A 16,780-nucleotide genomic window follows, 5' to 3' on the forward strand; every position below is an offset into this window, starting at 1 on the left:
CAAAAACAATCAATAAAAAAGCTATGTTTGGGAAAACAGTTCTGCTATAATTTTCTGTAAATTAGAGAAGCACTTCACTTCCATGTACAAGGTGAAGACATGCTTGTAATTATTACATTTTCAACAACATTGAAAAACTGACCTTTGAAAATGAGGAAAGAAACATGATAGAATTCCGCAATCCAACATCGAGGCACGGATGGGGGTTGAACCCATGACCTTTGGTTTACGAGACCAACGCCTTACCACTTGGCCACCATGCCAAAGAGACACACGAGATTAAAAAATTGAATGATAAAAAACTACAATGATAAGTGAGGCATGATATGTCTGCTGCGCGGATTACAAAACGCGAAAGACAAGAAGAGACAGGACTAGAAACTTCGAGAAACGAATAGGCACGGACAGCGGTCGAACCCACGATCTTTGGTCTACAAGACCAACCCCTTACCACTCGGCCACCCCACCACCTGAACTGCATAAAAATGAGTGAATGAATGAACTATCATTATTAAGTCAATATCTTTGCAGCTGCCCACCTTCCCACGGCCGAGCTGTACAAATTATTATGTGAATTAAACAGACCAGCAATCAAGAAAAGGGCACATTACGTAAATTGATGTAAACGTTATCTGTCCATTGACCTCAAACTAAAATGATTAATTTGGATTCACATAATCTTTGTCAATTAAAGAAGCACATTCATCTACAAAAAGAATGGTTGATTCTGCGTGCGTTAGGATGGCATAATGCTCAACTTTCAATCGTTGATAAAATTGTCACTTTGGCCACAGTTAGCTTGGTTAATTAAAAAGGGTCCTTTTATCTGTCTGGGGTATGACTTGTTGGGGAGTAGTGGCATGTTCACAAGAGAGGTGGAAAGATTCTCTGGAATGACCGTAGGTTTCAAAAGGAAACACTTCAAGTTCACCAGACAGAGGTATTTGGTTAATTGTTCTGAGTATACCAGCACACATTGCAAACATCCCATTGATCAAGGAGGATCACACCTCAACAGAATCTAGAAATGTGATTAATGTGGAAGCCTTTTGGAAATTCAGGATTAGCATGGGACAACTCGGTCAATAATGTTTTACAAAGGTAGCTGGAAATTATGTACAGCAAAAACAATCAATAAAAAAGCTATGTTTGGGAAAACAGTTCTGCTATAATTTTCTGTAAATTAGAGAAGCACTTCACTTCCATGTACAAGGTGAAGACATGCTTGTAATTATTACATTTTCAACAACATTGAAAAACTGACCTTTGAAAATGAGGAAAGAAACATGATAGAATTCCGCAATCCAACATCGAGGCACGGATGGGGGTTGAACCCATGACCTTTGGTTTACGAGACCAACGCCTTACCACTTGGCCACCATGCCAAAGAGACACACGAGATTAAAAAATTGAATGATAAAAAACTACAATGATAAGTGAGGCATGATATGTCTGCTGCGCGGATTACAAAACGCGAAAGACAAGAAGAGACAGGACTAGAAACTTCGAGAAACGAATAGGCACGGACAGCGGTCGAACCCACGATCTTTGGTCTACAAGACCAACCCCTTACCACTCGGCCACCCCACCACCTGAACTGCATAAAAATGAGTGAATGAATGAACTATCATTATTAAGTCAATATCTTTGCAGCTGCCCACCTTCCCACGGCCGAGCTGTACAAATTATTATGTGAATTAAACAGACCAGCAATCAAGAAAAGGGCACATTACGTAAATTGATGTAAACGTTATCTGTCCATTGACCTCAAACTAAAATGATTAATTTGGATTCACATAATCTTTGTCAATTAAAGAAGCACATTCATCTACAAAAAGAATGGTTGATTCTGCGTGCGTTAGGATGGCATAATGCTCAACTTTCAATCGTTGATAAAATTGTCACTTTGGCCACAGTTAGCTTGGTTAATTAAAAAGGGTCCTTTTATCTGTCTGGGGTATGACTTGTTGGGGAGTAGTGGCATGTTCACAAGAGAGGTGGAAAGATTCTCTGGAATGACCTTAGGTTTCAAAAGGAAACACTTCAAGTTCACCAGACAGAGGTATTTGGTTAATTGTTCTGAGTATACCAGCACACATTGCAAACATCCCATTGATCAAGGAGGATCACACCTCAACAGAATCTAGAAATGTGATTAATGTGGAAGCCTTTTGGAAATTCAGGATTAGCATGGGACAACTCGGTCAATAATGTTTTACAAAGGTAGCTGGAAATTATGTACAGCAAAAACAATCAATAAAAAAGCTATGTTTGGGAAAACAGTTCTGCTATAATTTTCTGTAAATTAGAGAAGCACTTCACTTCCATGTACAAGGTGAAGACATGCTTGTAATTATTACATTTTCAACAACATTGAAAAACTGACCTTTGAAAATGAGGAAAGAAACATGATAGAATTCCGCAATCCAACATCGAGGCACGGATGGGGGTTGAACCCACGATCTTTGGTTTACGAGACCAACGCCTTACCACTTGGCCACCATGCCAAAGAGACACATGAGATTGAAAAATTGAATGACAAAAAACAACAATGATAAGTGAGGCATGATATGTCTGCTGCGCGGATTACAAAACGCGAAAGACAAGAAGAGACAGGACTAGAAACTTCGAGAAATGAATAGGCACGGACAGCGGTCGAACCCACGATCTTTGGTCTACAAGACCAACCCCTTACCACTCGGCCACCCCACCACCTGAACTGCATAAAAATGAGTGAATGAATGAACTATCATTATTGAGTCAATATCTTTGCAGCTGCCCACCGTCCCACGGCCAAGCTGTACAAATTACTATGTGAATTAAACAGACCAGCAATGAAGAAAAGGCCACATTACGTAAATTGATGTAAACGTTATCTGTCCATTGACCTCAAACTAAAATGATTAATTTGGATTCACATAATCTTTGTCAATTAAAGAAGCACATTCATCTACAAAAAGAATGGTTGATTCTGCGTGCGTTAGGATGGCATAATGCTCAACTTTCAATCGTTGATAAAATTGTCACTTTGGCCACAGTTAGCTTGGTTAATTAAAAAGGGTCCTTTTATCTGTCTGGGGTATGACTTGTTGGGGAGTAGTGGCATGTTCACAAGAGAGGTGGAAAGATTCTCTGGAATGACCGTAGGTTTCAAAAGGAAACACTTCAAGTTCACCAGACAGAGGTATTTGGTTAATTGTTCTGAGTATACCAGCACACATTGCAAACATCCCATTGATCAAGGAGGATCACACCTCAACAGAATCTAGAAATGTGATTAATGTGGAAGCCTTTTGGAAATTCAGGATTAGCATGGGACAACTCGGTCAATAATGTTTTACAAAGGTAGCTGGAAATTATGTACAGCAAAAACAATCAATAAAAAAGCTATGTTTGGGAAAACAGTTCTGCTATAATTTTCTGTAAATTAGAGAAGCACTTCACTTCCATGTACAAGGTGAAGACATGCTTGTAATTATTACATTTTCAACAACATTGAAAAACTGACCTTTGAAAATGAGGAAAGAAACATGATAGAATTCCGCAATCCAACATCGAGGCACGGATGGGGGTTGAACCCATGACCTTTGGTTTACGAGACCAACGCCTTACCACTTGGCCACCATGCCAAAGAGACACACGAGATTAAAAAATTGAATGATAAAAAACTACAATGATAAGTGAGGCATGATATGTCTGCTGCGCGGATTACAAAACGCGAAAGACAAGAAGAGACAGGACTAGAAACTTCGAGAAACGAATAGGCACGGACAGCGGTCGAACCCACGATCTTTGGTCTACAAGACCAACCCCTTACCACTCGGCCACCCCACCACCTGAACTGCATAAAAATGAGTGAATGAATGAACTATCATTATTAAGTCAATATCTTTGCAGCTGCCCACCTTCCCACGGCCGAGCTGTACAAATTATTATGTGAATTAAACAGACCAGCAATCAAGAAAAGGGCACATTACGTAAATTGATGTAAACGTTATCTGTCCATTGACCTCAAACTAAAATGATTAATTTGGATTCACATAATCTTTGTCAATTAAAGAAGCACATTCATCTACAAAAAGAATGGTTGATTCTGCGTGCGTTAGGATGGCATAATGCTCAACTTTCAATCGTTGATAAAATTGTCACTTTGGCCACAGTTAGCTTGGTTAATTAAAAAGGGTCCTTTTATCTGTCTGGGGTATGACTTGTTGGGGAGTAGTGGCATGTTCACAAGAGAGGTGGAAAGATTCTCTGGAATGACCTTAGGTTTCAAAAGGAAACACTTCAAGTTCACCAGACAGAGGTATTTGGTTAATTGTTCTGAGTATACCAGCACACATTGCAAACATCCCATTGATCAAGGAGGATCACACCTCAACAGAATCTAGAAATGTGATTAATGTGGAAGCCTTTTGGAAATTCAGGATTAGCATGGGACAACTCGGTCAATAATGTTTTACAAAGGTAGCTGGAAATTATGTACAGCAAAAACAATCAATAAAAAAGCTATGTTTGGGAAAACAGTTCTGCTATAATTTTCTGTAAATTAGAGAAGCACTTCACTTCCATGTACAAGGTGAAGACATGCTTGTAATTATTACATTTTCAACAACATTGAAAAACTGACCTTTGAAAATGAGGAAAGAAACATGATAGAATTCCGCAATCCAACATCGAGGCACGGATGGGGGTTGAACCCACGATCTTTGGTTTACGAGACCAACGCCTTACCACTTGGCCACCATGCCAAAGAGACACATGAGATTGAAAAATTGAATGACAAAAAACAACAATGATAAGTGAGGCATGATATGTCTGCTGCGCGGATTACAAAACGCGAAAGACAAGAAGAGACAGGACTAGAAACTTCGAGAAATGAATAGGCACGGACAGCGGTCGAACCCACGATCTTTGGTCTACAAGACCAACCCCTTACCACTCGGCCACCCCACCACCTGAACTGCATAAAAATGAGTGAATGAATGAACTATCATTATTGAGTCAATATCTTTGCAGCTGCCCACCGTCCCACGGCCAAGCTGTACAAATTACTATGTGAATTAAACAGACCAGCAATGAAGAAAAGGCCACATTACGTAAATTGATGTAAACGTTATCTGTCCATTGACCTCAAACTAAAATGATTAATTTGGATTCACATAATCTTTGTCAATTAAAGAAGCACATTCATCTACAAAAAGAATGGTTGATTCTGCGTGCGTTAGGATGGCATAATGCTCAACTTTCAATCGTTGATAAAATTGTCACTTTGGCCACAGTTAGCTTGGTTAATTAAAAAGGGTCCTTTTATCTGTCTGGGGTATGACTTGTTGGGGAGTAGTGGCATGTTCACAAGAGAGGTGGAAAGATTCTCTGGAATGACCGTAGGTTTCAAAAGGAAACACTTCAAGTTCACCAGACAGAGGTATTTGGTTAATTGTTCTGAGTATACCAGCACACATTGCAAACATCCCATTGATCAAGGAGGATCACACCTCAACAGAATCTAGAAATGTGATTAATGTGGAAGCCTTTTGGAAATTCAGGATTAGCATGGGACAACTCGGTCAATAATGTTTTACAAAGGTAGCTGGAAATTATGTACAGCAAAAACAATCAATAAAAAAGCTATGTTTGGGAAAACAGTTCTGCTATAATTTTCTGTAAATTAGAGAAGCACTTCACTTCCATGTACAAGGTGAAGACATGCTTGTAATTATTACATTTTCAACAACATTGAAAAACTGACCTTTGAAAATGAGGAAAGAAACATGATAGAATTCCGCAATCCAACATCGAGGCACGGATGGGGGTTGAACCCATGACCTTTGGTTTACGAGACCAACGCCTTACCACTTGGCCACCATGCCAAAGAGACACACGAGATTAAAAAATTGAATGATAAAAAACTACAATGATAAGTGAGGCATGATATGTCTGCTGCGCGGATTACAAAACGCGAAAGACAAGAAGAGACAGGACTAGAAACTTCGAGAAACGAATAGGCACGGACAGCGGTCGAACCCACGATCTTTGGTCTACAAGACCAACCCCTTACCACTCGGCCACCCCACCACCTGAACTGCATAAAAATGAGTGAATGAATGAACTATCATTATTAAGTCAATATCTTTGCAGCTGCCCACCTTCCCACGGCCGAGCTGTACAAATTATTATGTGAATTAAACAGACCAGCAATCAAGAAAAGGGCACATTACGTAAATTGATGTAAACGTTATCTGTCCATTGACCTCAAACTAAAATGATTAATTTGGATTCACATAATCTTTGTCAATTAAAGAAGCACATTCATCTACAAAAAGAATGGTTGATTCTGCGTGCGTTAGGATGGCATAATGCTCAACTTTCAATCGTTGATAAAATTGTCACTTTGGCCACAGTTAGCTTGGTTAATTAAAAAGGGTCCTTTTATCTGTCTGGGGTATGACTTGTTGGGGAGTAGTGGCATGTTCACAAGAGAGGTGGAAAGATTCTCTGGAATGACCTTAGGTTTCAAAAGGAAACACTTCAAGTTCACCAGACAGAGGTATTTGGTTAATTGTTCTGAGTATACCAGCACACATTGCAAACATCCCATTGATCAAGGAGGATCACACCTCAACAGAATCTAGAAATGTGATTAATGTGGAAGCCTTTTGGAAATTCAGGATTAGCATGGGACAACTCGGTCAATAATGTTTTACAAAGGTAGCTGGAAATTATGTACAGCAAAAACAATCAATAAAAAAGCTATGTTTGGGAAAACAGTTCTGCTATAATTTTCTGTAAATTAGAGAAGCACTTCACTTCCATGTACAAGGTGAAGACATGCTTGTAATTATTACATTTTCAACAACATTGAAAAACTGACCTTTGAAAATGAGGAAAGAAACATGATAGAATTCCGCAATCCAACATCGAGGCACGGATGGGGGTTGAACCCACGATCTTTGGTTTACGAGACCAACGCCTTACCACTTGGCCACCATGCCAAAGAGACACATGAGATTGAAAAATTGAATGACAAAAAACAACAATGATAAGTGAGGCATGATATGTCTGCTGCGCGGATTACAAAACGCGAAAGACAAGAAGAGACAGGACTAGAAACTTCGAGAAATGAATAGGCACGGACAGCGGTCGAACCCACGATCTTTGGTCTACAAGACCAACCCCTTACCACTCGGCCACCCCACCACCTGAACTGCATAAAAATGAGTGAATGAATGAACTATCATTATTGAGTCAATATCTTTGCAGCTGCCCACCGTCCCACGGCCAAGCTGTACAAATTACTATGTGAATTAAACAGACCAGCAATGAAGAAAAGGCCACATTACGTAAATTGATGTAAACGTTATCTGTCCATTGACCTCAAACTAAAATGATTAATTTGGATTCACATAATCTTTGTCAATTAAAGAAGCACATTCATCTACAAAAAGAATGGTTGATTCTGCGTGCGTTAGGATGGCATAATGCTCAACTTTCAATCGTTGATAAAATTGTCACTTTGGCCACAGTTAGCTTGGTTAATTAAAAAGGGTCCTTTTATCTGTCTGGGGTATGACTTGTTGGGGAGTAGTGGCATGTTCACAAGAGAGGTGGAAAGATTCTCTGGAATGACCGTAGGTTTCAAAAGGAAACACTTCAAGTTCACCAGACAGAGGTATTTGGTTAATTGTTCTGAGTATACCAGCACACATTGCAAACATCCCATTGATCAAGGAGGATCACACCTCAACAGAATCTAGAAATGTGATTAATGTGGAAGCCTTTTGGAAATTCAGGATTAGCATGGGACAACTCGGTCAATAATGTTTTACAAAGGTAGCTGGAAATTATGTACAGCAAAAACAATCAATAAAAAAGCTATGTTTGGGAAAACAGTTCTGCTATAATTTTCTGTAAATTAGAGAAGCACTTCACTTCCATGTACAAGGTGAAGACATGCTTGTAATTATTACATTTTCAACAACATTGAAAAACTGACCTTTGAAAATGAGGAAAGAAACATGATAGAATTCCGCAATCCAACATCGAGGCACGGATGGGGGTTGAACCCATGACCTTTGGTTTACGAGACCAACGCCTTACCACTTGGCCACCATGCCAAAGAGACACACGAGATTAAAAAATTGAATGATAAAAAACTACAATGATAAGTGAGGCATGATATGTCTGCTGCGCGGATTACAAAACGCGAAAGACAAGAAGAGACAGGACTAGAAACTTCGAGAAACGAATAGGCACGGACAGCGGTCGAACCCACGATCTTTGGTCTACAAGACCAACCCCTTACCACTCGGCCACCCCACCACCTGAACTGCATAAAAATGAGTGAATGAATGAACTATCATTATTAAGTCAATATCTTTGCAGCTGCCCACCTTCCCACGGCCGAGCTGTACAAATTATTATGTGAATTAAACAGACCAGCAATCAAGAAAAGGGCACATTACGTAAATTGATGTAAACGTTATCTGTCCATTGACCTCAAACTAAAATGATTAATTTGGATTCACATAATCTTTGTCAATTAAAGAAGCACATTCATCTACAAAAAGAATGGTTGATTCTGCGTGCGTTAGGATGGCATAATGCTCAACTTTCAATCGTTGATAAAATTGTCACTTTGGCCACAGTTAGCTTGGTTAATTAAAAAGGGTCCTTTTATCTGTCTGGGGTATGACTTGTTGGGGAGTAGTGGCATGTTCACAAGAGAGGTGGAAAGATTCTCTGGAATGACCGTAGGTTTCAAAAGGAAACACTTCAAGTTCACCAGACAGAGGTATTTGGTTAATTGTTCTGAGTATACCAGCACACATTGCAAACATCCCATTGATCAAGGAGGATCACACCTCAACAGAATCTAGAAATGTGATTAATGTGGAAGCCTTTTGGAAATTCAGGATTAGCATGGGACAACTCGGTCAATAATGTTTTACAAAGGTAGCTGGAAATTATGTACAGCAAAAACAATCAATAAAAAAGCTATGTTTGGGAAAACAGTTCTGCTATAATTTTCTGTAAATTAGAGAAGCACTTCACTTCCATGTACAAGGTGAAGACATGCTTGTAATTATTACATTTTCAACAACATTGAAAAACTGACCTTTGAAAATGAGGAAAGAAACATGATAGAATTCCGCAATCCAACATCGAGGCACGGATGGGGGTTGAACCCACGATCTTTGGTTTACGAGACCAACGCCTTACCACTTGGCCACCATGCCAAAGAGACACACGAGATTGAAAAATTGAATGACAAAAAACAACAATGATAAGTGAGGCATGATATGTCTGCTGCGCGGATTACAAAACGCGAAAGACAAGAAGAGACAGGACTAGAAACTTCGAGAAACGAATAGGCACGGACAGCGGTCGAACCCACGATCTTTGGTCTACAAGACCAACCCCTTACCACTCGGCCACCCCACCACCTGAACTGCATAAAAATGAGTGAATGAATGAACTATCATTATTGAGTCAATATCTTTGCAGCTGCCCACCGTCCCACGGCCAAGCTGTACAAATTACTATGTGAATTAAACAGACCAGCAATGAAGAAAAGGCCACATTACGTAAATTGATGTAAACGTTATCTGTCCATTGACCTCAAACTAAAATGATTAATTTGGATTCACATAATCTTTGTCAATTAAAGAAGCACATTCATCTACAAAAAGAATGGTTGATTCTGCGTGCGTTAGGATGGCATAATGCTCAACTTTCAATCGTTGATAAAATTGTCACTTTGGCCACAGTTAGCTTGGTTAATTAAAAAGGGTCCTTTTATCTGTCTGGGGTATGACTTGTTGGGGAGTAGTGGCATGTTCACAAGAGAGGTGGAAAGATTCTCTGGAATGACCGTAGGTTTCAAAAGGAAACACTTCAAGTTCACCAGACAGAGGTATTTGGTTAATTGTTCTGAGTATACCAGCACACATTGCAAACATCCCATTGATCAAGGAGGATCACACCTCAACAGAATCTAGAAATGTGATTAATGTGGAAGCCTTTTGGAAATTCAGGATTAGCATGGGACAACTCGGTCAATAATGTTTTACAAAGGTAGCTGGAAATTATGTACAGCAAAAACAATCAATAAAAAAGCTATGTTTGGGAAAACAGTTCTGCTATAATTTTCTGTAAATTAGAGAAGCACTTCACTTCCATGTACAAGGTGAAGACATGCTTGTAATTATTACATTTTCAACAACATTGAAAAACTGACCTTTGAAAATGAGGAAAGAAACATGATAGAATTCCGCAATCCAACATCGAGGCACGGATGGGGGTTGAACCCACGATCTTTGGTTTACGAGACCAACGCCTTACCACTTGGCCACCATGCCAAAGAGACACATGAGATTGAAAAATTGAATGACAAAAAACAACAATGATAAGTGAGGCATGATATGTCTGCTGCGCGGATTACAAAACGCGAAAGACAAGAAGAGACAGGACTAGAAACTTCGAGAAATGAATAGGCACGGACAGCGGTCGAACCCACGATCTTTGGTCTACAAGACCAACCCCTTACCACTCGGCCACCCCACCACCTGAACTGCATAAAAATGAGTGAATGAATGAACTATCATTATTGAGTCAATATCTTTGCAGCTGCCCACCGTCCCACGGCCAAGCTGTACAAATTACTATGTGAATTAAACAGACCAGCAATGAAGAAAAGGCCACATTACGTAAATTGATGTAAACGTTATCTGTCCATTGACCTCAAACTAAAATGATTAATTTGGATTCACATAATCTTTGTCAATTAAAGAAGCACATTCATCTACAAAAAGAATGGTTGATTCTGCGTGCGTTAGGATGGCATAATGCTCAACTTTCAATCGTTGATAAAATTGTCACTTTGGCCACAGTTAGCTTGGTTAATTAAAAAGGGTCCTTTTATCTGTCTGGGGTATGACTTGTTGGGGAGTAGTGGCATGTTCACAAGAGAGGTGGAAAGATTCTCTGGAATGACCGTAGGTTTCAAAAGGAAACACTTCAAGTTCACCAGACAGAGGTATTTGGTTAATTGTTCTGAGTATACCAGCACACATTGCAAACATCCCATTGATCAAGGAGGATCACACCTCAACAGAATCTAGAAATGTGATTAATGTGGAAGCCTTTTGGAAATTCAGGATTAGCATGGGACAACTCGGTCAATAATGTTTTACAAAGGTAGCTGGAAATTATGTACAGCAAAAACAATCAATAAAAAAGCTATGTTTGGGAAAACAGTTCTGCTATAATTTTCTGTAAATTAGAGAAGCACTTCACTTCCATGTACAAGGTGAAGACATGCTTGTAATTATTACATTTTCAACAACATTGAAAAACTGACCTTTGAAAATGAGGAAAGAAACATGATAGAATTCCGCAATCCAACATCGAGGCACGGATGGGGGTTGAACCCATGACCTTTGGTTTACGAGACCAACGCCTTACCACTTGGCCACCATGCCAAAGAGACGCACGAGATTAAAAAATTGAATGATAAAAAACTACAATGATAAGTGAGGCATGATATGTCTGCTGCGCGGATTACAAAACGCGAAAGACAAGAAGAGACAGGACTAGAAACTTCGAGAAACGAATAGGCACGGACAGCGGTCGAACCCACGATCTTTGGTCTACAAGACCAACCCCTTACCACTCGGCCACCCCACCACCTGAACTGCATAAAAATGAGTGAATGAATGAACTATCATTATTAAGTCAATATCTTTGCAGCTGCCCACCTTCCCACGGCCGAGCTGTACAAATTATTATGTGAATTAAACAGACCAGCAATCAAGAAAAGGGCACATTACGTAAATTGATGTAAACGTTATCTGTCCATTGACCTCAAACTAAAATGATTAATTTGGATTCACATAATCTTTGTCAATTAAAGAAGCACATTCATCTACAAAAAGAATGGTTGATTCTGCGTGCGTTAGGATGGCATAATGCTCAACTTTCAATCGTTGATAAAATTGTCACTTTGGCCACAGTTAGCTTGGTTAATTAAAAAGGGTCCTTTTATCTGTCTGGGGTATGACTTGTTGGGGAGTAGTGGCATGTTCACAAGAGAGGTGGAAAGATTCTCTGGAATGACCGTAGGTTTCAAAAGGAAACACTTCAAGTTCACCAGACAGAGGTATTTGGTTAATTGTTCTGAGTATACCAGCACACATTGCAAACATCCCATTGATCAAGGAGGATCACACCTCAACAGAATCTAGAAATGTGATTAATGTGGAAGCCTTTTGGAAATTCAGGATTAGCATGGGACAACTCGGTCAATAATGTTTTACAAAGGTAGCTGGAAATTATGTACAGCAAAAACAATCAATAAAAAAGCTATGTTTGGGAAAACAGTTCTGCTATAATTTTCTGTAAATTAGAGAAGCACTTCACTTCCATGTACAAGGTGAAGACATGCTTGTAATTATTACATTTTCAACAACATTGAAAAACTGACCTTTGAAAATGAGGAAAGAAACATGATAGAATTCCGCAATCCAACATCGAGGCACGGATGGGGGTTGAACCCACGATCTTTGGTTTACGAGACCAACGCCTTACCACTTGGCCACCATGCCAAAGAGACACATGAGATTGAAAAATTGAATGACAAAAAACAACAATGATAAGTGAGGCATGATATGTCTGCTGCGCGGATTACAAAACGCGAAAGACAAGAAGAGACAGGACTAGAAACTTCGAGAAACGAATAGGCACGGACAGCGGTCGAACCCACGATCTTTGGTCTACAAGACCAACCCCTTACCACTCGGCCACCCCACCACCTGAACTGCATAAAAATGAGTGAATGAATGAACTATCATTATTGAGTCAATATCTTTGCAGCTGCCCACCGTCCCACGGCCAAGCTGTACAAATTACTATGTGAATTAAACAGACCAGCAATGAAGAAAAGGCCACATTACGTAAATTGATGTAAACGTTATCTGTCCATTGACCTCAAACTAAAATGATTAATTTGGATTCACATAATCTTTGTCAATTAAAGAAGCACATTCATCTACAAAAAGAATGGTTGATTCTGCGTGCGTTAGGATGGCATAATGCTCAACTTTCAATCGTTGATAAAATTGTCACTTTGGCCACAGTTAGCTTGGTTAATTAAAAAGGGTCCTTTTATCTGTCTGGGGTATGACTTGTTGGGGAGTAGTGGCATGTTCACAAGAGAGGTGGAAAGATTCTCTGGAATGACCGTAGGTTTCAAAAGGAAACACTTCAAGTTCACCAGACAGAGGTATTTGGTTAATTGTTCTGAGTATACCAGCACACATTGCAAACATCCCATTGATCAAGGAGGATCACACCTCAACAGAATCTAGAAATGTGATTAATGTGGAAGCCTTTTGGAAATTCAGGATTAGCATGGGACAACTCGGTCAATAATGTTTTACAAAGGTAGCTGGAAATTATGTACAGCAAAAACAATCAATAAAAAAGCTATGTTTGGGAAAACAGTTCTGCTATAATTTTCTGTAAATTAGAGAAGCACTTCACTTCCATGTACAAGGTGAAGACATGCTTGTAATTATTACATTTTCAACAACATTGAAAAACTGACCTTTGAAAATGAGGAAAGAAACATGATAGAATTCCGCAATCCAACATCGAGGCACGGATGGGGGTTGAACCCATGACCTTTGGTTTACGAGACCAACGCCTTACCACTTGGCCACCATGCCAAAGAGACGCACGAGATTAAAAAATTGAATGATAAAAAACTACAATGATAAGTGAGGCATGATATGTCTGCTGCGCGGATTACAAAACGCGAAAGACAAGAAGAGACAGGACTAGAAACTTCGAGAAACGAATAGGCACGGACAGCGGTCGAACCCACGATCTTTGGTCTACAAGACCAACCCCTTACCACTCGGCCACCCCACCACCTGAACTGCATAAAAATGAGTGAATGAATGAACTATCATTATTAAGTCAATATCTTTGCAGCTGCCCACCTTCCCACGGCCGAGCTGTACAAATTATTATGTGAATTAAACAGACCAGCAATCAAGAAAAGGGCACATTACGTAAATTGATGTAAACGTTATCTGTCCATTGACCTCAAACTAAAATGATTAATTTGGATTCACATAATCTTTGTCAATTAAAGAAGCACATTCATCTACAAAAAGAATGGTTGATTCTGCGTGCGTTAGGATGGCATAATGCTCAACTTTCAATCGTTGATAAAATTGTCACTTTGGCCACAGTTAGCTTGGTTAATTAAAAAGGGTCCTTTTATCTGTCTGGGGTATGACTTGTTGGGGAGTAGTGGCATGTTCACAAGAGAGGTGGAAAGATTCTCTGGAATGACCGTAGGTTTCAAAAGGAAACACTTCAAGTTCACCAGACAGAGGTATTTGGTTAATTGTTCTGAGTATACCAGCACACATTGCAAACATCCCATTGATCAAGGAGGATCACACCTCAACAGAATCTAGAAATGTGATTAATGTGGAAGCCTTTTGGAAATTCAGGATTAGCATGGGACAACTCGGTCAATAATGTTTTACAAAGGTAGCTGGAAATTATGTACAGCAAAAACAATCAATAAAAAAGCTATGTTTGGGAAAACAGTTCTGCTATAATTTTCTGTAAATTAGAGAAGCACTTCACTTCCATGTACAAGGTGAAGACATGCTTGTAATTATTACATTTTCAACAACATTGAAAAACTGACCTTTGAAAATGAGGAAAGAAACATGATAGAATTCCGCAATCCAACATCGAGGCACGGATGGGGGTTGAACCCACGATCTTTGGTTTACGAGACCAACGCCTTACCACTTGGCCACCATGCCAAAGAGACACATGAGATTGAAAAATTGAATGACAAAAAACAACAATGATAAGTGAGGCATGATATGTCTGCTGCGCGGATTACAAAACGCGAAAGACAAGAAGAGACAGGACTAGAAACTTCGAGAAACGAATAGGCACGGACAGCGGTCGAACCCACGATCTTTGGTCTACAAGACCAACCCCTTACCACTCGGCCACCCCACCACCTGAACTGCATAAAAATGAGTGAATGAATGAACTATCATTATTGAGTCAATATCTTTGCAGCTGCCCACCGTCCCACGGCCAAGCTGTACAAATTACTATGTGAATTAAACAGACCAGCAATGAAGAAAAGGCCACATTACGTAAATTGATGTAAACGTTATCTGTCCATTGACCTCAAACTAAAATGATTAATTTGGATTCACATAATCTTTGTCAATTAAAGAAGCACATTCATCTACAAAAAGAATGGTTGATTCTGCGTGCGTTAGGATGGCATAATGCTCAACTTTCAATCGTTGATAAAATTGTCACTTTGGCCACAGTTAGCTTGGTTAATTAAAAAGGGTCCTTTTATCTGTCTGGGGTATGACTTGTTGGGGAGTAGTGGCATGTTCACAAGAGAGGTGGAAAGATTCTCTGGAATGACCGTAGGTTTCAAAAGGAAACACTTCAAGTTCACCAGACAGAGGTATTTGGTTAATTGTTCTGAGTATACCAGCACACATTGCAAACATCCCATTGATCAAGGAGGATCACACCTCAACAGAATCTAGAAATGTGATTAATGTGGAAGCCTTTTGGAAATTCAGGATTAGCATGGGACAACTCGGTCAATAATGTTTTACAAAGGTAGCTGGAAATTATGTACAGCAAAAACAATCAATAAAAAAGCTATGTTTGGGAAAACAGTTCTGCTATAATTTTCTGTAAATTAGAGAAGCACTTCACTTCCATGTACAAGGTGAAGACATGCTTGTAATTATTACATTTTCAACAACATTGAAAAACTGACCTTTGAAAATGAGGAAAGAAACATGATAGAATTCCGCAATCCAACATCGAGGCACGGATGGGGGTTGAACCCATGACCTTTGGTTTACGAGACCAACGCCTTACCACTTGGCCACCATGCCAAAGAGACGCACGAGATTAAAAAATTGAATGATAAAAAACTACAATGATAAGTGAGGCATGATATGTCTGCTGCGCGGATTACAAAACGCGAAAGACAAGAAGAGACAGGACTAGAAACTTCGAGAAACGAATAGGCACGGACAGCGGTCGAACCCACGATCTTTGGTCTACAAGACCAACCCCTTACCACTCGGCCACCCCACCACCTGAACTGCATAAAAATGAGTGAATGAATGAACTATCATTATTAAGTCAATATCTTTGCAGCTGCCCACCTTCCCACGGCCGAGCTGTACAAATTATTATGTGAATTAAACAGACCAGCAATCAAGAAAAGGGCACATTACGTAAATTGATGTAAACGTTATCTGTCCATTGACCTCAAACTAAAATGATTAATTTGGATTCACATAATCTTTGTCAATTAAAGAAGCACATTCATCTACAAAAAGAATGGTTGATTCTGCGTGCGTTAGGATGGCATAATGCTCAACTTTCAATCGTTGATAAAATTGTCACTTTGGCCACAGTTAGCTTGGTTAATTAAAAAGGGTCCTTTTATCTGTCTGGGGTATGACTTGTTGGGGAGTAGTGGCATGTTCACAAGAGAGGTGGAAAGATTCTCTGGAATGACCGTAGGTTTCAAAAGGAAACACTTCAAGTTCACCAGACAGAGGTATTTGGTTAATTGTTCTGAGTATACCAGCACACATTGCAAACATCCCATTGATCAAGGAGGATCACACCTCAACAGAATCTAGAAATGTGATTAATGTGGAAGCCTTTTGGAAATTCAGGATTAGCATGG

General features: G+C 39.6%; 15 non-coding genes across 15 annotated transcripts; all 15 read right to left on the minus strand.

Moving 5' to 3' along the window:
* Positions 1–191: 191 nt before the first annotated feature.
* Positions 192–263, minus strand: trnat-cgu (transfer RNA threonine (anticodon CGU)). The gene has a single exon. It is a non-coding gene; the product is annotated as a tRNA-Thr (tRNA).
* A 1,050-nt stretch (positions 264–1,313) lies between these two features.
* trnat-cgu (transfer RNA threonine (anticodon CGU)) lies at positions 1,314–1,385 on the minus strand. The gene has a single exon. It is a non-coding gene; the product is annotated as a tRNA-Thr (tRNA).
* A 1,050-nt stretch (positions 1,386–2,435) lies between these two features.
* Positions 2,436–2,507, minus strand: trnat-cgu (transfer RNA threonine (anticodon CGU)). The gene has a single exon. It is a non-coding gene; the product is annotated as a tRNA-Thr (tRNA).
* A 1,050-nt stretch (positions 2,508–3,557) lies between these two features.
* On the minus strand, positions 3,558–3,629 carry trnat-cgu (transfer RNA threonine (anticodon CGU)). The gene has a single exon. It is a non-coding gene; the product is annotated as a tRNA-Thr (tRNA).
* Positions 3,630–4,679: 1,050 nt separating this feature from the next.
* trnat-cgu (transfer RNA threonine (anticodon CGU)) lies at positions 4,680–4,751 on the minus strand. The gene has a single exon. It is a non-coding gene; the product is annotated as a tRNA-Thr (tRNA).
* Positions 4,752–5,801: 1,050 nt separating this feature from the next.
* On the minus strand, positions 5,802–5,873 carry trnat-cgu (transfer RNA threonine (anticodon CGU)). The gene has a single exon. It is a non-coding gene; the product is annotated as a tRNA-Thr (tRNA).
* Positions 5,874–6,923: 1,050 nt separating this feature from the next.
* trnat-cgu (transfer RNA threonine (anticodon CGU)) lies at positions 6,924–6,995 on the minus strand. The gene has a single exon. It is a non-coding gene; the product is annotated as a tRNA-Thr (tRNA).
* Positions 6,996–8,045: 1,050 nt separating this feature from the next.
* Positions 8,046–8,117, minus strand: trnat-cgu (transfer RNA threonine (anticodon CGU)). The gene has a single exon. It is a non-coding gene; the product is annotated as a tRNA-Thr (tRNA).
* Positions 8,118–9,167: 1,050 nt separating this feature from the next.
* Positions 9,168–9,239, minus strand: trnat-cgu (transfer RNA threonine (anticodon CGU)). Its single transcript has one exon. It is a non-coding gene; the product is annotated as a tRNA-Thr (tRNA).
* Positions 9,240–10,289: 1,050 nt separating this feature from the next.
* On the minus strand, positions 10,290–10,361 carry trnat-cgu (transfer RNA threonine (anticodon CGU)). Its single transcript has one exon. It is a non-coding gene; the product is annotated as a tRNA-Thr (tRNA).
* A 1,050-nt stretch (positions 10,362–11,411) lies between these two features.
* trnat-cgu (transfer RNA threonine (anticodon CGU)) lies at positions 11,412–11,483 on the minus strand. The gene has a single exon. It is a non-coding gene; the product is annotated as a tRNA-Thr (tRNA).
* A 1,050-nt stretch (positions 11,484–12,533) lies between these two features.
* Positions 12,534–12,605, minus strand: trnat-cgu (transfer RNA threonine (anticodon CGU)). The gene has a single exon. It is a non-coding gene; the product is annotated as a tRNA-Thr (tRNA).
* A 1,050-nt stretch (positions 12,606–13,655) lies between these two features.
* Positions 13,656–13,727, minus strand: trnat-cgu (transfer RNA threonine (anticodon CGU)). Its single transcript has one exon. It is a non-coding gene; the product is annotated as a tRNA-Thr (tRNA).
* A 1,050-nt stretch (positions 13,728–14,777) lies between these two features.
* On the minus strand, positions 14,778–14,849 carry trnat-cgu (transfer RNA threonine (anticodon CGU)). The gene has a single exon. It is a non-coding gene; the product is annotated as a tRNA-Thr (tRNA).
* Positions 14,850–15,899: 1,050 nt separating this feature from the next.
* Positions 15,900–15,971, minus strand: trnat-cgu (transfer RNA threonine (anticodon CGU)). The gene has a single exon. It is a non-coding gene; the product is annotated as a tRNA-Thr (tRNA).
* Positions 15,972–16,780: the final 809 nt, after the last annotated feature.

The sequence above is a fragment of the Conger conger genome, chromosome 5 (genome assembly GCF_963514075.1).
Source record: "Conger conger chromosome 5, fConCon1.1, whole genome shotgun sequence".
NCBI lineage: Eukaryota > Metazoa > Chordata > Actinopteri > Anguilliformes > Congridae > Conger > Conger conger.